The sequence below is a fragment of the Solanum stenotomum genome, chromosome 6, assembly GCF_019186545.1.
Source record: "Solanum stenotomum isolate F172 chromosome 6, ASM1918654v1, whole genome shotgun sequence".
Taxonomy (NCBI): domain Eukaryota; kingdom Viridiplantae; phylum Streptophyta; class Magnoliopsida; order Solanales; family Solanaceae; genus Solanum; species Solanum stenotomum.
In genome coordinates, this window is record NC_064287.1 from 41,671,350 (window position 1) to 41,694,373 (window position 23,024).

The following is a 23,024-nucleotide window of genomic DNA, read 5'->3' on the forward strand; positions in this document are numbered from 1 at the left end:
AAAAATTGTTGCCTTAAAAATTTTTTAGTTTGCAGAATGAGAGATGCACATTATTGTTTGATAAAACAGTATGTCAAAATATTATTATTGGAAGGCTATTTGAAAAGAAAAGCATATTTATGTGATAATCTATAAATATGTCCAATTCTGTTTGGAGACTGGAAAAAAACTTTTGTAGTTTTGTGCTCAATGTGAAATTTGATTGTGTCTGAATTTTGTAGACTAAAAACTTTTGTAGTTTTCTACTCTGGATAAATTAGACTATGCAATTGGTTTGAAGAATATGATAACTTCACATAATAAGTCAATGTTGTACTTTTGATTTTCTATAAACTTCACTGTTATATAGAAACAAATTGTACAAAAATTTTTTGTCTTTATTGTTAGTATTTTAAATACTAAGTGGTATGTCTATTTGTGATAGAGGAAAAATACCAGTGACTTAGAGTTTGTAATTTTGTGTCTCTATGGAATGAACTTTGACATTGTGTAAAAAATGTCAAATGGAATTGAAACACTCTAATTCTTTTGTAGAATAATATTTTCAAAAGTGGTTTCATGTTGCCAATGACACTTTGATAGCATGAGAAAAAAATGTGGAAAAATTATTTTCAAATACTTGAAAAATATTTTTGAGATCATATTTAAAATGTGGGGGGGTTCTTTGCTTATGACAAAGATAAAATTAGACTTAGTGTCTAATTTAAATTTGGAGCACAAGATATTAAATTCAATGATACTTTTGTATTATGTTAGACCCACAAAATTCTTGGAGTATATTTGATATTGTGGTCGTTGAGTTTCTCGTTTACTAGTATATGGTATGACTAGTATGAAACTACCAAATTATATGTATAGTTGTTCAAAATGATTGAGTTCTTTTATGAAAAAAGTGTCACTTAAAATGTTGAGATTTTTCATGAAAAAATATGTCTATTAAATATAACTATTTGTATAGACATGAATATTGGTGAATAGTCATTTGTCATGTTTTGTAAAAGAAGCATTTGGACTATATTGCCTTTATTGGACCCGATGAAACTTTGTTCATGGGTAGTTCTATAGCAATCGAATTGAAAGTTATGGAAAGGTCCTTCCGAAAAGGACATTTGACAAGGTGATGACTCTAAACAGTGTTTGTATCACACAAAATTGTAAGAAAGAGGAACAAAATATTTGTGAGAAAAAACTACCTCGCGGAGAGCTTTTCAAACTCAATATTTTAATTTGTTCTCACTTGGTTGAGTCAAACTGTTTGTGACATGAACACTTGGGGCATGTCAATTACAAAACCTTATAAGGAAAACTGATCAACTTAGAAGTTTTGTCTTACTTTGAGTGCAATAAATAAAAATGTCAAGTTTGTGTGGAATCTAAGTATGCTGAGCATTCTTATAAATCTGTTGACATGAATTCTAATCCCTTAGAGTTGATTTACACTGATATTTGTGATATGAAGTCAACACCATCTCATGGTGGGAAAATGTATCTCATAACTTTCATTGACAATTGCATTAGAAACGACTATGTCTATTTGTTGAATGGTAAGGATGAAACAATAGATATGTCTAGACAATATAATCTTGAAGTTGAAAATCAGTTGGAAAAAAGATAAGAACTGATAGGGATGGAGAATATAAATCTCCTTTTGCAGAAATATGTTTGGAAAGTGGATTTATTCATCAAAACTACTGCCCTATTCACCTCAATCTAATGGAATTGCAGAATGGAAAAAAAATCAAGAAGTTAGTTACAAAAGTTACAAATCAAGAAGTTAGTTAAAGAAGGATAGTGTTGAAGGTTAGTTAGGATTACTTCAAGAAGTTAGTTACAAAAGTTAGGTAAGTTAGTCAAAGAAGATATATAAATACATAACATTAGTCATTGTAAAGATATTCAAGAATGAAATACAAATCTTCATCTTCTCCAATTCTATTGCTTTTTATTTTTTAGTGAATAACTTCAGATATGATCGCCAATTGTCGGTTTTGGGAAAAGCCACCTGACCGAAACGAACTAATTAGTGACCTTTCTTAGTTGATTGGACAAAAACACCTCTCAGATTGTGATTTGTGACTAGGTAGAGGGAAAAGCTAACATATTTTGTCCTTGGAAGGATAAGAGAATCACTTGCCATTGGGAGGGGTATTCATTTGTTTATATTTACCCCTTCACCTCGCCATAAGTTCAAACTCTTGGTGGATGTCATGGTAGACGAGTTGTGCTAGATATATCAAATCTGCTTGGCACATGTAGATACTCACGTCTAGACGTTGATCGCATGTTTGAGGCATTTGCCCCTTCAGCCTCTAGCGCCTTTACTCACCAAAATTATTTCAAGGAGGAATCTCCCTTACATTACCCATCCTTAGAGCATGCAAACATTCCCAATTTATTTAAAAACAAATTTTACATGATCAATAAGTCCAACAAGCGGACTATATTCACATATAAAGAATCAGGTAAAAAAGTCAATGAAAAATAAAACTCGATCGAACTCCCGAGGAGGTCAAAACTAAAAATTTATTGCAACACTAGTTTACCTATATGCCATAACCCAAGGGTTCACATATAAAATTTCATTTGAGTCCAACCACTAATTGACATCCAAATCTCTTAACTTCATCGATCCTTTCAGGTTTACACAAAACTTCTTAAGTTTCTCAACCAAATTATGGATTTATTCACTAATAAAATAAATGAGAGAAATAATAAGCAAATACATAAATTGAGGTTTAATAGCCCCAAGTAAAATCATGAAAATCTCCTCTGTAGAACTCTAAAAAATGTTTTGAATAATGAGTTCAAATTAAATTGGAATACTTAAACATTACACATTAATCCACCTTTCACGCGATCAGGGCGCCTCTCACGTTATCAGGCGAGGCCCTCATGCGATCATATCATGATGCACCAGGTTCGAACACCTAATTAACGTGCCAACTATTGATAGATTTTGCAAAGCAAAAACAGTTACACTAACTCTTCACCTTGGATCAAGAGGTGTCAACATTATTATATGTAGGTATAACATCAAAAATATAACCTAAACCACACTCATACACTCATTATCCTTCCCCACACGAATGTGGCAGCTCACGCGCATTCCCTATGTGATCTTGATAGTCATGCCCGCAATTGCGATGCACATGTGTGTGCTGCACCATCAACTGAAAAATCTGGTGTGTATATGAGGTCGTCTAAATACATATTTGATCGTGGTCAAATTCACTAAGCTAGTTTTTAACTTAAGCGTCTGATTACTTCTGAACTCCTCATAACTCATCCAACAAAGTTTTAATCATCGTACGGACCTATACGAGCTTTCAAACCTCAATTCCAAGCCTGTTATGTTCACCCTAAATATTGATTTTGGTCAACTCTTTTGTTTTCAAATTTCCTAGTTTTTGGTTTTTCTTCTATGCAAGGCACCTGAGTTCATCGGGACCCATGTCACCCGTCCGTGTAAGTTATAAAACCACATATAAACCTACAAGAGGCCTCATATAGAGGAAAGGGATTCAAATACTCAAAACAACTCATTACATCTGAAAGTGAACTTTATGTTCTCGATGAAATGACTACAAAAAAAAAAGAACAACTTTTATGACTAAGTTCTTGTAGAAGCAAGCGAGTGCTTAGTTCACCACATTTTTTATCAGTTACAAACTTAAAGAAATGAAATAATAGACATGTAGTATGTGATAGTATATGTGACTTGTGTGTAACTTGGCTTAGTTTTTGAAAATATATATGTTCACGTTGCTCACTAATTGTTACCTTCAATATTTATTCTCAGTTCTTGTTCAGCTATTGATGTGATTACCTCCAGCCTCAGAAGAGATCTCTCCTTGTGTGAGTGCTCATTGGGGCTATTGTTTGTTGGGGAGATAGGCATACATACACTCCCCTATACATGTTGTTAAATCTTACATACACGAGTCAGTATGTGTAACGACTCTTTGTACTTAGAAAAGAATTTTTTATTTTAACATAACTGAAGTGTAATTAGCTTCAACTTCATGAGTTACAGCTTATAGTTTCAGTTATCAACTTGTGTTTATTTTCAAACTTTATATGATTTTCATGTTTATTTGTGAAATGTACTCCTATGCTTATTATATGCCTTTGTCACAAAAAGCCTTGCTCTGCCTGTAGTCCATCTTATCCACCTATCTTCCTGTGGGATCCCACATTTAGTTTTATTAGTATCTGTGGGAATACCCCGTAAACAATTTTGTCTTCAATATTTTTAGAGACTCACGACTTTCCTAGTAGGTATTATGAATTGCAGTTTTAATATTCAGTTTTAGGATCCATTGATTAAGTATTAGTTGGGTTGTGTTATGTCCTATTGCAAAAAGTCCCACATCGGTAAAATGGGGAGTACACAAAGTAAACAAAGGTATGAATTTTGTTAAATTTGGTTTTGAGCCTAACTCACACTCCAAAAGCTAGCTCAACGGAGGCGGATTGTCCAAGCCTTTGGATGATATTACAATGTTGGTAGCTTCCTCTGCCTTTTCACTCTAGGGTCAATTTCCGTTTGGCCTGAGGTGATTTCAAGAATCAACCAACGGAAAATCCACAGCCCGGGTGACTCATAGCCTCCCTCTCGCCCAAAAAAATGCAATAGGATGAATCAAATCAATAAGATTTTTGACTGATTCAGGGTGTTTGATTTGAATGATTATAGGTAGATTTGATTGCACATATCTCAGATTAGCCTGGTAGATGCTTCTTGCAAGATATTCAGGATAGATGCAAAACAAAAACAGTTTGTTCCTAATGAGGCTGATACTTATGTATAAATCCTTTAGAAAGCTAGCAGCGTGCAACTATTTAAAGGGCTTTAGTTGTACAAATGCAGTTACAAATTGAAACAGGAGTTGGTTCATTTGCAGGTTGTGACAGTAAAATTGCAGAATAACACTGGAACATTTGTTAAAATTAGACTCTCACAAGCTCTAATAGTGATTTCATGCCTCACGTTACCATCTTTATACCTCCTTATTATGTCCTTTAAAACCACGGACTTAAGAACTCAAGATGCTATTCCATATAAAACACGAAAATGCATGAAGCCGGAGCAGTCTCAAGGTGAAATGAATTGTCATAGTATTGAAAGAAAAAGTAAGGTGAAAAGTTGAACATTAGTATCCTCAAACCTTTTCTCAGCTATTAGTGAATGAATAAGGTTGTAATTCAGTCAAATGACACTCATGAAACTATATGTAGTTAATGAACCAGAGGAGATTATTCAATCCTATAAAAATCAAATAGGAAGGAAACATAAGAAAGTATGTAAAAGAGTAAACATTCAATGGTTAACTCTATTGCAGGCCAAACTCAACGGAATTGGAGGATCTGAGAACGAGCCGTTAACAATCTGATCAAATATCCACTTATTAGATGCTTCTGTGAAGTGAGTTCCATCCCAATTAACCCGTACTGATGGATCCTTGCATGAAGAAGCGATCACCATCTCTTTTCCGTTCACCACTTTCTTGCTTCCACATTTTATGAATCTGTTGTAATTGTACTTCCCACCATGACCACAACAAGCTAGGAATGGGTTCTCAAATCCTGTCATTTCACATAGAACCTTTAAATATGCATTTCTAGTTACTCTCTCCGTCTCAATTCGTTATTCGTTTGTCTGGTTTTGACTTGACACGGAGTTTAAGAAAGTAAAGAAGACTTCTAAATCTTGTGGTCTTGAAATAAAGATCCATAAAATGTAACAAAATGTCCTTTAATCTTGTGGTCTTAAACATGCCGCATAACCTATGAAAATTTTGATCCAAGAATAACTAGTACTACAGTCTGCAGTCTTTTATTTACATAAGACTTCAAAATCTAGAAGCTAATGCCATGAAAAAGATTAAAATGAATTCAAGTTCAAGATAAAAATGTTAGATCATAAGATTACCTAGATTCTTTGCATGACCGATGAGAGAGTATTTAACCGAGTAGACATCAACATAAGTGAATGCAGCTAAAGGAAGTTCTTTCCTGAGCTGAACAACAGTTTTCTTCAACAGAAGGTTGAAGTACTTTGACACTTCATTGAAGGGATTAGCACAACCATACTTATCGACTTGTGCTGCTGTGATCATAAAGCCATCCATAACGTATGGTAGACAACCTACTGGTTCAGTATTGTGAATCCAAAATAATCTACCGCCTTTTGCATATACTTTCTGCATTTATAGAAAATGAATAAAACTTGTAGACAAAATAAGTAGATAACTAATATAGATTGATTTACTTTTACTGACCTTTATAACATTGGAGAACTGAAAGAGCAAATCAGGAACATAAGCCTTTACTTGATCAGTGGACATATTAAGCTTGTAGCCAGCGGTGAGATCATTTTGTCCGATATCAAATGTGTACAATGCTTGAGAAAAGTCTTCCTCCTTGGGAAGCAATTGGCCAAATATATTTCCTATGAAGAACAACAAAACTCTAGCCTGTTCCAAAATAAAAGCATATTATTTTCATCTGCATTTTACACAATAAAGCTAGTACCTTTCTAGCGAATTATCTGAGAACTGAACACATTGTTCATCCAGTGAAATTGGACTATATCCACTCTGAGCCATGGTTGTGTTTTGAGGTCTAATGGTTGATCCTGCTGTTGCAAAATTAGATCCATGGCTGAAGTTGAAACCAATCGAATCAAGAAACGCGCTAAGATAAGGCAAATCTAAGCCTTCAGCTGGCAATTCAAAAATCAGGAACACAAAAAAAACATCAGAAGCTGATCAAACAAATCATAACAAGAAAAGAAAAACTTTCCTTTGTCTCAAGGTTGTGTTAGGAATAACAAAAAATCTTTCCTAGTAACCAAACACCTTAATATATTTTTTGAGGAAAACATTTTCCACCAAATGAGAAAAAAATGCAGGAGCTGGGGGTTTAATCTATGCGCTCCAAAAGGTAGCGGCAGCGAATTTTCTTGTCATAAAAAAAAGGAAAAAAATGATTACCCTTACTTTTTCTGGGAGAGTCATTTTTGATAAGTGCTAATTCTCCTAGATGTTTTGATGATCTCCTCACAAGTGCAGGAACCTGGTTCTCTGCAGAGTATGAATACTCGTCCAGTGGTCAAAGTGCTGAATAGCTGTAAAAGTTGTATGTGTCAGAAAGGTGGTGAAGTTGCAGAGTACTTCACCAATCAGAAGCGACGACGGTTTTTGTACATTGGATAATAATTCTTCTTGTCCAATATATTCAACTTACAAACAACAAAAAGATTCATTCATTCAAAGAGGGACATTTCAAGCTTCAAAAACAGCAGGGACCTGATAGAGTGCTTCATTTGCTTCCTGTACCAGCTGTTACTTTGTTTGCTTGTAATCGTGCTTATATTGTAGGATTCGTTTCACTTGTTAAAGAAACGTTTCAATCTTGTGTGAATCATTGCAAGAACTAGGTTAAGGGTAACTTAGTTTCTTACTCTAAAGTCTATATTAATCGGTTAGGATTAGTAAAGTGGGCAGTGTTGTATCTGCTCTGGCTCAACTAAGTGATAGGAGGTATTGCTTAATGTGAAGATTAGCAGGCTAATCTCATTTTGTAAACTGACGTTTACTTTTGCTTGGAGAAGATTAGTGGAAGCAGTTTGAAAAGTCCTGTTGAGAATATGTCGTGGTTTTACTCCCTTGAGCAAGGAGGTTTCCACGTAAAGTTGTGTGTGCAATCTTTAGTTTCAGCACTTTGTTTATTTTCTGTTATTATAATTGTGCTGATGACCTGGTCCCATCTAGACTAGTGGACACATACATTCCAACAAATGGTATCAGAGTTTCCCTTTTCAATTTGGTTAACACCAAGAAAAGAAAAGATCTAGAAGGAATGACTGCTCCACCCAATATGGAGGAAGGTCAGTCGTCTACTAGGCCACCACGTTTTAATGGTCAATACTATGGCTGGTGGGAGAATCGAATGCATGACTACATCAACGCTGAGGACACTGAGATGTGGGACATCATTCTTGATGGACGATATATTCCTACAAAGGAGGTGAAGGATGGAGAGATCACCACTACAGCTGTCAAAACCAGAAAAGAATACAATGAAACATATAGAAAGAAGATAGAAAAGAACTACACAGCGAAGAAGATTCTGGTGTGTAGAATTGGAGCAGACAAATACAACAAAATCTCAGCTTGTGAGACTGCCAAGGAGATATGGGACTGTCTTCAAACAGCCCACGAAGGAATACAACTAGTAAAATAGTCTAAGGTTGATATGCTTACGACTCAGTACGAGAACTTCTGCATGAAGGAAGGTGAAACTATCTTTGAGATGAACTCAAGATTCACTTCCATTACCAACGAACTTAGGTGCTTGGGTGAGCCTATCCCTGTAAGCAAACAAGTTCGAAAGATTCTCAAGGTTCTTCCAAAGTCTTGGGAAAGCAAGGTTGATGCTATAACATAGGCCAACGATCTAATAACTCTGCCCATAGACGAATTGATCAGAAATCTTCAAACCTATGAGATAAACAAGAAACAGGGCACGACTGTGAAAGAAGAAAAAAAAGGAGAAATCCATTGCTTTGAAAACTTCTCAAAATGATGTAACTGAGGAGGATGATGAAATGGCCTACATCACAAGAAGGTTTCAGAAGATCATCAAGAAGCATAAAGGTTTTCAAAAGAAAGCTTCGACCAGTAGAACTGCCAATGCAAATGATCTTTTCACAAATGCGGCAAACCTGGTCACTTTATGAGGGATTTCCCCAATCAGAACCAGGAAACTCAGGAGTTCAGACCTCGCCGAAGGGACCAGGTCCCAGACTATGCCAAGAGGAAAGCTCATACCGGTCAACTGGTGAAGAAAGCTCTAACAGTGTGGGGTAACACATCAAGTAAGTCTGAGGAAGAGATAGACAGTCCGGAGGATGTCTCAATGATGGCTGTGGAGGATGATGAGACCATCTACAACTCCATGTTTTCTCCAATGGCAAAATCTGATGATGAAGAAGATCTAAATGAGGTAACTTTTCTTGACCTCAAAAATGACCTAGATACTCTTCCTATCAATAGATTGAGAAAACTCGTTGCTCTATTGATTGACTCTCACTACTACAAAAATTACTTTTAGCAGCAATTAAAAATGCCTATAGCAGCAATAGTAATTGCCGGTATAACATATACCAACCATTTATCTTTTGTCGTTGTAAGTGGGGTCGCTAAAGGCTATAGTGGCTATTCAGAGAATTGCTGGTAAAGCTAGGTTTTATTGCCGCTAAAGATCAAAGGCTTTTAACAACAATAAATTAGTGGTAATTATAATGGCCGCTAAATCCATTTTCAAAATGATATGATCTGCCTTTTGGCGTCCATATAAATTGCCACTAAAAAGGACTTTTTAATGGCTATTCTATAGCGATAATTATAATGGCGGCTAAATCCATCTCTAATTCAGCTTCTTCTTCTTTTTTTGAATTTTTTTTAAAGGCCCAATAGGCCCATTTTATTAAAAAGAAAAATACACCTCCCGTGATATGGTCTGGATCAACCAGCCATTCAACAGAAAGGCCAAAACAATTTAAAAAAACAATTAAGAAATCTAACTTAAAAGTGCAAAGGGAAATAATAAAAAATTGACATTCTGATAAAGGAAAGTGAGGCGATCTCTTAATGCGTCAATCAATCTTTTTCTTTAGCTACTTTCCGGAATCTTCGTCTCAGGTAAGTCGACCACCATAAATTACCTTCCAGCTTGTGTTTATAGCTTTGCTATGTCATCTTTTTCACCTAATTTGAGTAAAAAATTTGAAGATTTGAGCCAAATACCAAGTCACCTTTAAACTTTCACCAAGTGCTATGTATTTAAATCTCGATGGAGCTCACTCCAAGCTTGTGACTTTTCTTTCACAAATCAAATGAAATTATATCTAACAGCTTTGAGTATCTGTAAGGTACGCATCCTGATACTTTTGTTTAATTTCTACAAAGGAATGAACCTCTAGTGAGATTGATACCACCTTAATAGATTTCAAAGGAATGTATCATTGACTTGTACTTACCCCACTATACAAATCTCCAAATTGGTCTGAAATGTACTGCCAGTAAGTTGTTGTTGTGTTGATTGTTTATTTTCCATCTTACTTGTCTCTTTTGTTAAACAATATTATAGTATCTGAACTATAAATCATGTCTCATTTCATCTGATGCTTGTCTTTTAAGTCTTTTGATTCTCATATGTGGAACTTGTTGTTTGTCTAAGATAATTATGCCTTTAGCCTTCCTTGGTAATGTTGCAAATGAATCAAAGCATTTTGTCCCTGCAAAACTAAAACACCATTTAGCTAAAAAATATGCAGCGCTGTTACTTTCTCTGTGTGTATGCTGAAGCTGTATGAGACCTCCTTCAATTAGCTCTCTTATCCTCCTTATAATCATCACAATACTCCAGGGGCAATCCCAATCTCCACTTAATATTTTTATTAGGGCCAAAGAATTTGTTTCCAATATTACTGGTAGATATAGTCTTTCAACACATAGCTCACACCCTTCCTTCAAAGTCGTAGCCTCAGCAAATAGACTAGTAGAGTCTGAGATCCTTCTACATAGAGCATATTGAATATTCCCTTCATCATTTTTGATACAAAATGTTATAGAACTTGGACCAGGATTTCCTTTAGAAGCACCATCTGAGTTACATTTGAACCAACCTTGATTAGGTAGTTTCCAATTTACAGGTACCAATCTTATCACAGATTTGTATTTTTGAAGAAAATCCATCAAAAGGGCCATTCTTGTGGGATGTTCTTCATCCATGGATACAAAATCGGGGTTAAAAGATGAGTGTTTCTAGAGATCTCAAATATCACTCTCCTCCAAGTCATCGTGCCTCCATAATTCATCTTATTTCTTCTTTTCCATAACTGCCAGCATATCATAACAGGAATAGCTTGCAAAATTGGTTTAATCCTGCTAGGACTCCCAATATTCCACCATTTTTGAATAGTTTGATGGCATTGCACAAAAGGACCCTCTACTCCAGAACCAATAGCAAAGTATTTCCAGGTCTTTTGAGCAAACTCACTAGTAATAAATAGATGTTGAGAGGTCTCTGTATGTGGTGACTCACAACATCTACACCTGGACACCAAATTGATACCACACCTTTGAAGAATATCATCAATATGAAGCTTTAATTTCCACAATCTCCATAAAAAGAAGTTAATCTTGAAAGGGACTCCCTTACTCCATAAACGTTTCATGCTTTCTACTGGTGAGTTTCTTTGTCTCATCAATTGGAAAGCACTGGCCACCGTGAATTTTCCACTAGTAGTCGCCATCCACCAAGGCAAATCCCAAGGTGAAGCTGCCTTACTAATGTGAATATGATCCTGAATATGTTGTACAATATCACTAGGGAGGATTTCTGACATCTTCAGTTCATTTCATTTTTCATCTATCATTAGTGAATCAATATCTCCTATCTCATTCTCAATTGCGAAATCAGTTTCCACTACATGATATAAAGCTCCCAATTTAGTCCAATTGTCAAATCATATGCTAGAAGAACCCACAGTAGGTTCCCACCATATTTCTTGTTCAATATCGTCCCTGGCCTCAAGCATTTTTCTCCAAATTTGAGACCCTCCTTTCCATTGTACTAATGTAGGAATTATCTTTTTACAATACTTATTCCACATATAATCACTCCATAGAGATCTGGATGTTCTGAAATTCCACCATAGTTTAGCAAATAAAGCTTTCGATAGATCAAATAAAAATCTAAAACCCAAACCTCCTTCTTCCTTAGGGTAACACATCTTATCCCAAGATACCCAATGCTTACACTTGCATTCATCTTTATTGCTCCATAGGAATCTATTGAAAATCTTATGAAGTTCATAGATAATAAACTTGGGTGGGACCACAGCAGAGAGTAAATATAGGGGAATGCTCTATAATACACTATTGATCAAGACTGCCTCACCCCCCGTAGGAGAGTAGTTTTCCTTTCCAGTTTTAAAGTCTCCCCTTCACCTTTTTAATGATTTCATTATAATCTGCCTTTCTTTTTTTAGAATGTGTGATGGGGCAACCCAGATATACAAAAGGAAATTTCCCTTGGTTAAATCATGTTGCTTCCTTTATTTCATCCATCAAAACATTAGTAACCTTTCTGTACATATAGAAGCTACTTTTCTGATTATTGATAAGTTGGCCAGATGCTTGTTGATAATCTTTTAACACTGTCATCACCAAATCTAGAGATCCTTTATCAGCAGAGGTAAATAAGATGGTATCATCAGCATACACTAGATGATTTATGTTCCTATAACAAGGGAAATTAACCTAATTCTAATTTAACTTGGATTCCTTCTCCTATTTGAATTCCCAACACGGAAAAAAAGAAAGCGACTCCTTCTCCAACTGTTAAGTTCAATTAAAATATTATTCTTTTAATTAATATATATACACAAAATAACAATGATTTGTAGGTGGAAAAAAAAGAGAAGGAATCTGTCATAAACTTAATGCGGTTTAATTGGATTTTATTTTGAAAAAAAACAAACGGTATACTTACCATATTCACTAAACGCGTTTACTAAATCATATTATAGTTTAAAATTTAAAACACATTGATTTGGTTGATTGCTTCATTAACTTCTCCCAATCTCCTAATTCATTGATTGGTAATCAAGAATATTACCGTTACCGGGTGACTCGCAGCCTCCCTCTCGCCCAAAAAAATACAATAGGATGAATCAAATCAATAAGCTTTTTGACTGATTCAAGGCGTTTGATTTGAATGATTATAGGTAGATTTGATTGCACATATCTCAGATTAGCCTGGTAGATGTTTCTTGCAAGATATTCAGGATAGATGCTGAACAAAATTAGTTTGTTCCTAATGAAGCTGATACTTATGTATTAATCCTTTAGAAAGCACACCAGTGTGCAACTATTTAAAGAGCTTTAGTTATTCAAATGCAGTTAAAAATTGAAACAGGAGTTGGTTCATTTGCAGTTTGTGACAGTAAAATTGCAGAATAGCACTGGTACATTTGTTCAAATTAGACTCTCACAAGCTCCAATAGCAATTTCATGCCTCACGTTACCATCTTTATACCTCCTTATTACGTCCTTTAAAACCACGGACTTAAGAACTCAAGATGCTATTCCATATAAAACACGAAAATGTATGAAGCCGGAGCAGCCTCAAGGTGAAATGAATCGTCATGGTATTGAAAGAAAAAGTATGGTGAAAAGTTGAACATTAGTATCCTCAAACCTTTTCTCAGCTATTAGGGCCGTTTGGTTACGGTATAAGAGGGCATATTATTCACGTATAAAACATTGTATTAGTTTTACTATGTTTGGTAAAAGTTTTTTATTAGGTTGAAAAGTCAACATGATTTATACTATGTTTGGTTGATAAGTTGTAAATATTGTATAAAAATTATTCATGTATTAATTTTATACGGTATTTGGTTGCATTTTTTGTGATCCTACACAATTAATACCTACATAACTTATGAGGGAATCTATGTATAAGTTATGCAAGATAGAAGGTGGAATAAGTTATGTGTGTATTAGTTATACATGTATTAAAAAGATAAATTACACATTTATCCCTATTAATTTATTTTTAAATCTTTTTTTATTGAAAACTTTACATAACTATTCTATTTTCTCAATTATTTTTGTTTCTTATTTCTTTTCGTACACAAACAACTTTTTATTTGTTTTCATTTAAAATCAAAATATAAATATTTATTAATATTATGAATAAGAATGTATAATTTTGATAGCGCATATGCTAATTATATATTACTAAATATATCCACATATTTAATTACCATGTATTAATTTTTTATTTAGAATGTGAATTTATATATAATTTATATATTTGGTATACTAAAAATGTACAAACAACGCATGCATCATAATGATAGAAATTTACATTATATAAAATAGGATAGTATAATGTACTTGAAATATATTAATAGTATTTTATTTTTATAAGCTTTAAACATTAAAAAAACAAAATGAAAAAAAAAACACAATTCCTATTTAAGTATAGAGAAAATTTCATTCTTTATTTTTTTTAAGGGAGAGTTTATATTATTTGCTTACTTATTTTATTTGTAAATAATATATATTAATTTATATTAAAATAAATATTCAATAGTTAATAATTCATGTAATGTAATCTCTACATAACTAAATAACACCTACATAACTAATACTCGCATAACTAATACCCACATAACTAAACCCTGCATAACTAATATCTGCATAACTAAACTCTGCATAACTAATACTTACATAACTAATACCTACATAACTAAACTCTGCATAACTCTAACCAGTAACCAAACGGCCCCTTAGTGAATGAATAAGGTTATATTTCAGTCAAATGACACTCATGATTATGAACTGATATGAGGCCAAAAATATATTTTCTTATTATTATTTGCCTCACATTTATTATTTATATCTGTCCTTTTTTAGCATAAATTCTATGGATTGTGCTAAATAGTGTATTTTATTTATATGAGTAAATTGGTGTAAAGTTAAAAAAGTTTAAAGCTAAAACAAATTAAAGATGAAAGGTTAAAAAATGAAATCAAACAGACAACCTAATGAAATAAGTTCAATAGTAATGTACAAGGAAAAGTGCACCAAATAGCGAAAGAATCAAGCTGCTAGGTGGCAGACTTTGAATGCATCAGTGCGTCTAGCACCAAACGGACAGAGTTTCACGCGTACAACAATTTTGATCTGTTTTGGTTTTGTATTCTAATTTGTTTTGGATTCAATTATTTTATTTAGAATTTTCTAAATTTATAAATAATAGTCCATAGAAATAATTATAGGAGATAAATTATAGGGCATCAAGTATAAAGTTGTCAATACTTTTTAGGGTTCTTTTCTTCTTCTTTTTTTAGTGGCCTTGTTCTGGGGTTGAGGTTGTAGCTATGGATTGATTGTTGAATATTAAAGGTTTTTTAATTAATTATTGGTTATCCTTTAAGTTACTTTATATTCTTGTTTTAGTATGTCTTGACTGGTATATTGTCTATTCTTAAAATCGAGAGAGGTGAGGGTAGATAGACTAGAAAATATAGAAAGCTCGATCATCCATTGTGAGTTGATGTGTGTTCAGGAGTGACGGCCGGACGAACAACTTGCTTGGTTACGAAATAGGATGAAATATAAATGTTCGCCAGTTAGGCATGCTATCCCCGCTCAACGATGTTGTTAGACTCCTAACTGGAGTAGGTGACTAGAGGTCGAGAGACACGAGTCATACAATTAACCTTGTAAACCAGTATCTTGATAACCAAAATTAGTTCATTGCCTAAGATAGGATACATGAAATCCAATGCATGCTGCAGCCCTGGAATTGTCTTTTACTTGCTTGAAACATCATCTTAAAGTCGTTCACAATTAGTTACTTTTATTTATTGCATAATTTGTAGTAGTGGTTAATAATCGTCTAACTCTTTTAAACAGTTACTTTTGTTAATTGTGGAATTAAGTTGTTAAATATAAGTTTATCATAACTCCCTTGGGAATGAAAACTCGTTTCTAAAAGAAACTATATTACTTGAGTGACACGTACACTTGCGTGTATATTGGGTTCAACATAACCAGAGGAGATTATTCAATCCTATAAAAATCAAATAGAAAGGAAACATAAGACAGTATGTAAAAGAGTAAACATTCAATGGTTAAGTCTGTTGCAGGCCAAACTCAAAGGAATTGGAGGATCTGAGAATGAGCCGTTAACAATCTGATCAAATATCCACTTATTAGCTGCTTCTGTGAAGTGAGTTCCATCCCAACTAACCCGAACTGATGGATCCTTGCATGAAGAAGCGATCACTATCTCTTTTCCGTTCACCACTTTCTTGCTTCCACATTTTATGAATCTGTTGTAATTGTACTTCCCACCATGACCACAACAAGCTAGGAATGGGTTCTCAAATCCTGTCATTTCACATAGAACCTTTAAATATGCATTTCTAGTTACTCCCTCCGTCTCAATTCGTTATTCGTTTGTCTGGTTTTGACTTGGCACGAAATTTAAGAAAGTAAAGAAGACTTCTAAATCTTGTGGTCTTGAAATAAAGATCCATAAAATGTAACAAAATGTTCTTTAATCTTGTGGTCTTAAACATGCGGCATAACCTATGAAAATTTTGATCCAAGAATAACTAGTACTACAGTTTGCAGTCTTTTATTTACATAAGACTTCAAAATCTAGAAGCTAATGCCATGAAAAAGATTAAAATGAATTCAAGGTCAAGATAAAAATGTTAGATCATAAGATTACCTAGCTTCTTTGCATGACCGATGAGCGAGTATTTAACCAAGTAGAGCTGAACAACAGTTTTCTTCAACAGAAGGTTGAAGTACTTTGACACTTCATTGAAGGGATTAGCACAACCATACTTGTCGACTTGTGCTGCTGTGATCATAAAGCGGTCCATAACGTATGGTAGACAACCTACTGGTCCAGTATTGTGAATCCAAAATGATCTACCGCCTTTTGCATATGCTTTCTGCATTTATGGGAAATGAATAAAACTCGTAGAGAAAATAAGTAGATAACTAATATAGATTGGTTTACTTTTACTGACCTTTATAACATTGGATAACTGAGAGAGTAAATCAGGAACATAAGCCTTTATAACATTGGATAACTGAGAGAGTGAGATCATTTTGTCCGATATCAAACGTGTACAATGCTTGAGAATAGTCTTCCTCCTTTGGCAGCAATTGGCCAAAGATATTTCCTGTTATAGGAATAACAAAACCTCTAGCCTGTCACAAAAAAAAAAAAATCATACTATTTTCATCTGCAGTTTACGCAATGAAGCTAGTACCTTTCTGGCGAATTATTTGTGATCTTGTATGAAAATCAGAGAATTGAATACCTTGTACATCCAATGAAATTGGACTGTATCCACTCTGAGCCATGGTTGCGTTTTGAGGTCTAATGGTTGATCCTACTGTGGCAAAATTAGCTCCATGGCTGAAGTTGGAACCAATCGAATCAAGAAACGCGCTAAGATAAAGCAAATCTAAGCCTTCAGCTGGCAATTCAAAAATCAGGAAAGACAAAAAAAGATCAGAAGCTGATCAAACAAGTCATAACAAGAAAAGAAAAACCTGTCCTCTGTCTCAACTCTCAAGGTTGTGTTGGGTATAACAAAAAAATTCTCCTAGAAACCAAACACCTTTATATATTTTTTGAGGAAAACATTTTCCACCAAAAGAGAAAAAAATGTAGGAGTTGGGGTTTTAACCTGTGCGCTCCAAAGGGTAGTGGCTGCGGGTTTTCCTTGTCACAAAAAAAAATTGACAACCGTTACTTTTTTAGGGAGAGCATTTTCATTCTCAGTTATCTCAACTCTTAACTTCATATCGCCGCTTGCACAAATATTTAGACATTATAATCAAAATCTGGTAAGATTCATAATATTACAACATAGTGTGTGTGTAAGTAATTAGATTATATACTAGTGAGATTATTGTAAATTACCCTTAAATGAAAATTTTTGGCCCATGTGCCGACCCTGACCCGTCCCCGATCAAGCCTTAAGGGCCAAGGGCTTATGGGCCGGACCTATAAGCTCTACATTTAAATGGGCTTGAAAAATCATATTTCAACCCTACCCCAAATAACGAGTTGGGTTGGGCCGGTCCCATGGGCTAAGCCCATTTTGACGACTCTATAGATGGGATTCGACCTATACTAACCTAGTTACCTACTATTTAAATTGACCATATGGTCCTCAAATTATGCAGTCAATTTTGATTTGTTATTTACAAACGTATCTTAATGGGAGATATAGTTTTGTAGTTGTTTACAAATTTGCTACATTATTTTTGTGTCTTTTACATAAGATTTTTATTTTTATATATAAAAAATTAAAAAGAATATTTTATTCTATTCAATTCGTAAGTCATTTTATTCTTCTGATGTTAGTTTGCGAAATAAGACTTATCTATATCAACGAGAGTTTATAAAAAAAAAATTGGAAAAATGGGCAAACAAAATGATACTGAATGTCCACGCAACTTTACTTCCGTCGTTCAATAAATCATTTTCCAGCAACTCAATTTTATAGTTGAAAATGAAAATAACAACCAAAAATCAAGAGACTAAAAGCAAGCAAGCAAAGTCTTGATTTTCGTCTGTGGTCCTTTTTCTGCAATATTTTTTTTAATAGAAGAACCTCTTTTGACCTAGGATCTTTTAGATCACCGTCTAAAAAATTATTTAAATCACAATTTAAATAAATCAATTCACCAAAATAGTATGTTTTTTGAATTTTTTGCAAAACTAGTATAAACGTACTTGACAGTAACGTATTAGGTATTATTTTATTTAAAAAAATAAATGACAAAAGGACAAACAGTGACGGAGTAAACAGACTTAAAACGTTACTGGCGGTAACGTTTTAAGCTTAAAAAGTAACTTATCCCCAAACTAAAACAAACGATGTCGTTCACATCACCATTTTATTTGTTTCAAAATTCTTATGCAGCCTTCCCATTAGATTCATTGACGTTCCCAACCCTTGATGCTCTGTTGCCAATCCGTCGCCGTCAGTGTTATCAGAAAAATGAGATTCGAAACAACTTTACTACCATAAATCTTTCGAAAAGTATAGGACATAGTTTTTTTTATGCTTGAGGTATGTTTTCTCTTTAAATAGTAGAAGAAATGCTTGGATTATATCTTAATATTTCCACAATTTAACTGACATACAGTTCATAATTATGTCTATCTAGTCTAGATTTATAAAGGGTTAGGGGTCATTATTTTCCTTTGTTAATGTCTCATCTTTATTGTTAGAAGTAGGGGTGTACATATGTCAGTTTGATTTGGTTTTTTGTTAAAAAAAACCTAAATCAATTATGTCGATTTATTAAATCTAAAAACCAAATCAAACCACATAAAATCGGGATTTTCGGTTTCGGCTTTAGTTGGTTCTTTCGAGGTTTTCGGTTTTTAACAATTATACGGTGTTCGAAAAAGAGATCAAATATATTTTCACTTACCTGTATGATAAGCTAAACTTAAAAAATGTTAAACGAATAGAAAACTTCGAAAAGACGATAAAATTCACATGAGTACAATTTATTTTTTTTAAATATCAACGTTCAATATGTTAAATTAATAAGATCAAAGGCTACACTCAAACTGAATACAAAAAGAAATATTTACAAAGTAAATTGTTAACTACGAATTTGAAAAAACTATAATAATATCATTGTAATTTCTGATCGTAATACAAAATAAAATATTTACAAAGTTTTACGAGCCCAAATTTGAAATAATATATATATACATTGAAAACTATAAACTAACTAAAAATATAGGGAAAATGATCTGAAAAATGCTCAAACTTTGGCCGAAATTGTTGTTACGATACCAAACTTTATGGAGGACCTTTTACCCCCCTGATTATTTAATAGTGTATTTTTTACCCCCTGAACTATTTAATAGTATATTTTAAAGGTATATATGTGCCCACGTGGACACATTACTATTTATAATTATGCAATATTTTTTATGTCCACGTGGACACATAGATACCTTTAAAATACACTATTAAATAGTGCAGGGGGTAAAAGGTCCTTTCCAAAGTTTGGTATTGTAACAACAATTTTGGTCAAAGTTCGGATATATTTCAGACCCTTTTCCCAAAAATATATTAACAAAGTAGATTATAAATAATATTTTTTTATCTATAAATAAAATAAAATTGTATATTTATATTCTATCGGTTTCGTTTGGATTCGATTTGACTTTTTTTCTTTGAATACCAAACCAAACCAAGAGTGGACGGTTTTTTTTTCCAACGCCAAACCAAACCACAAATCGTTTTTTTTTTTCGATTTGATTTGATTTGATTCGCCGATTCAGTTTGACTTTACGATTTGGCTTGTACACCCCTAGTTAAAAGGATGAGCTGGTATGTCTTTCTAACTTTATTTGTTTTCTTTTTTTAAGTAACTCACATATATTATCATCGTTAACTCAGTAATTTAAAATTTTTCTTCCCGCTGTCAGCTTCTCCAATTTATATGGAAAAAAGTATCAATTTTACCTCTAAAATATTTGAAATGAGGCAATTTTGCAAGAGAGCCCTTCAGATTAGACGTCTAAGTTGTAAGCAATATTAAGCTAAGTGTTTCATTAGCTCTATCAGTAAGACTTGACTTCCCTTTTGTATTGTGAACAATATAGTACTGCATTTGCTCTCAGGTGACTAGATTGGGTGTAGTAATCTGCCACCACTGCATCAATATGATGTATGTAACCATTACATATCTGTAATTCGCAAATGCAGTCTTAGTTCACTAAAATAGTTGTGCTAAATTATTAGGAGCAGGCTTTTACCCTGTGCGCATCTAAAGGATAGTGACTGCGAATTTTCCTTGTCATAAAAAAAAAAATTATGCTAAATTATACTTAGTTCACTAAACAAAAACTTGGTCAGGGATATGGATAAAAGGAGAGTCATAAAAATAAAAAAAACTACTCACGCAAATTAAGCCCTTGTTGATGGCACTTATCCCCTAAAAGTCCAAGGAGAAATAAATAACGAGTTAATATCTTAAATGGTCACTCAATTATGTATTATTTTCTCCGAAAGTCATTTAACTTTGAGTTTTAACTCAAAAGTCACTCAACTATGAATTTTTTTCTCAGAAAGTCACTCAACTATGACTTTTTTTCCTAGAAAGTCACTCAACTTTGAATTTTAACTTAAAAGTCACTCAATTATGAGTAGTTTACTTACAAAGTCACTCAACTATGAGTATTTTACTTACAAAGTCATTTAACCTATTTAATTAATTTTTTAATTTAACTTTGCTGGTATAAATTTTATCAGAAGCAATATTTTTAAAAAAAAATTATTTAAATCATTTAATGAATCAACCCGCTAAAAATATAATATGAATCCATTTTATTTTACCGCTAATCCTCCTAAATTATTGTCGGATTCTTTCTCCTCTCTTCTCTGCTTACGGAATTCTGATGCATGAAATTATTCCAGTATTATTTTTGAATTCCAATTAAAAAAACTAAAAGAGGAAGAAGAGGCAGCAACTGAGAAAGAGGGGGGAAAACGAAGAGGAGATTAATTTATTAATTTATTCCTCTTAATGCTTAAGGAATTCTGATGCATGGAATAATTTATTCCCGTATTATTTTTGAATTCCAATTAAAATAAAATGGATCAATATTATATTTTTAGCAGGGCGGATCATCAAATTATTTAATGGATATTACTTGTTTTTAAAATATTGATTTAATAAAAAAAAAAGGAAAATTATATATAATAGCAAACTATTAATTCAAATTAAATGCTATAAACATAGTTTGATTTAATTGTACCCCATAGCAAACTGTTGTTATTTCGCCTCTCTCGCTTTTTATACAAACGCAAATGTATAAAATGTGTTTGTGTTTGTATAAAGCAAGAGAAAATTGTATATATACATATATTTTCGTTCCCTTCTCTCTTCACTCTCAGATCTCGCTCGCCACTCCCCCAGATCTCGCTCGCCAGTCTCTCCCTTGCCTCTCTCGCTTATACAAACAGAAATGTATAAATTGTGTTTCTGTTTGTATAAAGCGAGAGAAAATTGTATATACACATGCAAATACATATATCTTCGTCCTATACATTTATAATTATACAATATAAATATTCAATTGCCCAGTTCTCTTTTGCCTTTCTTTCTTTCTCGCTTTATACAAACACAAATTATACAATTGATATTTTGTATATGTATACGGAAACAGAGAAACCGATTATATACAACTGTTTTCTTTTGTATATGTATAGCGAAATATACATATTTATGTTTGCTATGGAGCGCAATTATGCAAACTATAGTTATAGCATACAAATATGATTTTTGTGTTTGCTATATGTGAAAGTTGATCTTAAAAAATTATACCATCAAATTTTAATTAAAAAACAATTAAATATGTTAAGTGACTTTGTAAGTAAAAAATAATAGTTGAGTGACTTTGTAAGTAAAGCACTCATAATTGAGTGACTTTTGAGTTAAAATTCAAAGTTGAGTGACTTTCTGAGAAAAAAATTCATAGTGAAATGACTTTTGAGTTAAAATTCAAAGTTAAGTGACTTTCTGAGGGAAGAATACATAGTTGAGTGACCATCTGAGATATTATCTCAATAAATAACAGAGGATACTATGTCGATAAGCAATACCAAACCCAAAAATGAATAGGATAATAGCCGGTATGTTTTTGAGGAATAGTTGGCGTGGAGTGGTAGTATTAGTTTAAAAGATTTAGAGGATGTTTGATCCCACTTACCTCGTGTTATAGGATATTGTCTATTTTAATAATTTTATTTTGATTTGCGTGTAATCTTCCCAAACTAACAGTTTAGGTTTACATTTATATGTGTTTTTCGTTTCATAGGTATTTTTTTATGGGTAGTGAAAATTCGTATTAACTGGATCTCGATCCACTTGAACCATCTATAGTAACTAAACAACTCACCCATAAGTGACGATATATATGTGATAAAAGTGTTAATTTGATTCTAAATACGAGGAGAGGTGATGAAAGTTTTGGGACCTCATAAAGAAATATCTCATTACTCATCTTGTTATTGTTAATCCTACTCCGTGTCCTCGCACCTCAGTGATAGCAAGCTGTCACGCCCCGAGCCTACACCTTGGGCGGGACCGGCACCCGGAGACCATTTCTGGCCCCAAGCGAACCCTTGGCCTGGCTTTCTTAACTCAGCGGAAACCTCAACAGAATAACTCAATGCAATGCAATATTACAAAACAACATAACTTATAAAATATGGCCATAAAGGCAACTCGAATCTCAAAATAGAATATTTACATATATATATAGATGAGAGACTCAAAACTAACTGACTAACTGTCTGTCTATGAAGCCTCTAAAATACTGAGATGGATGTTGGGACAGACCCCGCAACATCCTAATAAAACAAAAACTAA

General features: G+C 33.3%; 1 pseudogene; it reads right to left on the reverse strand.

Annotated features, from left to right (window-relative positions):
• Positions 1-5,157: 5,157 nt before the first annotated feature.
• Positions 5,158-23,024, reverse strand: part of LOC125868761 (GDSL esterase/lipase At3g26430-like) — a 30,482-nt pseudogene continuing 12,615 nt past the window's right edge.